Here is a 1,120-nt window from a genome sequence, read left to right on the forward strand (position 1 = left end):
CATAGTTTATTTTAAAATGCTGATTTTGGCACACTTTTTAAATTTCAGACAATTTTTCAGTCACATTCTATTTTTAATAAGGAATACATAAAATAAATATAATGGTGACATTTTCAACTACTTTATCTCTCATCAGATACACAGAGATAATTTTGGAAAAGGAAATTAGCCACAAAAAACGATTGATTAGTGATTGAACCTTAAGTTAACTATCTACGCATTATGTTGATATATTACAAATGTACCAAGTATTACATGCACTAGTGTTTTATTCTCCTCTAGTTAGTTAAAAAAAAATTTTTTTTTATTGTTCTTATAACACGTGTAGTTGAGTAAGAAAGTTAGTTAACAAGGAAGATAACATGATAGATTATATAACAAAAAATTAATAGCAAAATGTTTTGCACTTTAATTAAATACCCATAATTTTCTTCTAAAATATTGGAAAACTAGGGGCGCCTGGGTGGCTCAGTGGGTTAAAGCCTCTGCCTTCGGCTCAGGTCATGGTTCCAGGGTCCTGGGATCAAGCCCCACATCAGGCTCTCTGCTCAGCAGGGAGCCTGCTTCCCTTCCTCTCTCTCTGCCTGCCTCTGCCTACTTGTGATCTCTGTCAAATAAATAAATAAAATCTTTTTAAAATAAATAAATAAATAAAATATTGGAGAACTAAAATGAAGTTAGAACTCTATTAGAATTTTTGTTTTGGTTGGCATTGATAAGGTTTTAAAATTTGAGTGGAAAATTAAATCTTCTGAGGAAATGAAGAAGACATTTTTAGTTTACATATTGTTGAGTAATTTATAGTCAAGGCCCATACTCATAACTGACATTATTTAAATATTATGCAACAAACCATCAGAACCAAAACTATCTCATTTTTAGTGATAGTGTTTAAGATTGACCACCTTAAAATTTTAAACTGTTAAACAGTATGTGTTCAGAATAATTTATTCTGTATGGAATTCTTTATACAAACTGATGTTTTACGCTGATTCACGAGGGAATCACCAGTTCATCTAAATCCATAAAATTCTAAAATTTCTTACATATTTATTATGTAAATACTTTTCTGACCTCTTTGGACTTGAAGTTGTCTGTATGCTTGAAAAAGAAAAAAACT

This window comes from Enhydra lutris, unplaced genomic scaffold (assembly GCF_002288905.1).
Source record: "Enhydra lutris kenyoni isolate GAN:26980312 unplaced genomic scaffold, ASM228890v2 scaffoldscaffold50, whole genome shotgun sequence".
NCBI lineage: Eukaryota > Metazoa > Chordata > Mammalia > Carnivora > Mustelidae > Enhydra > Enhydra lutris.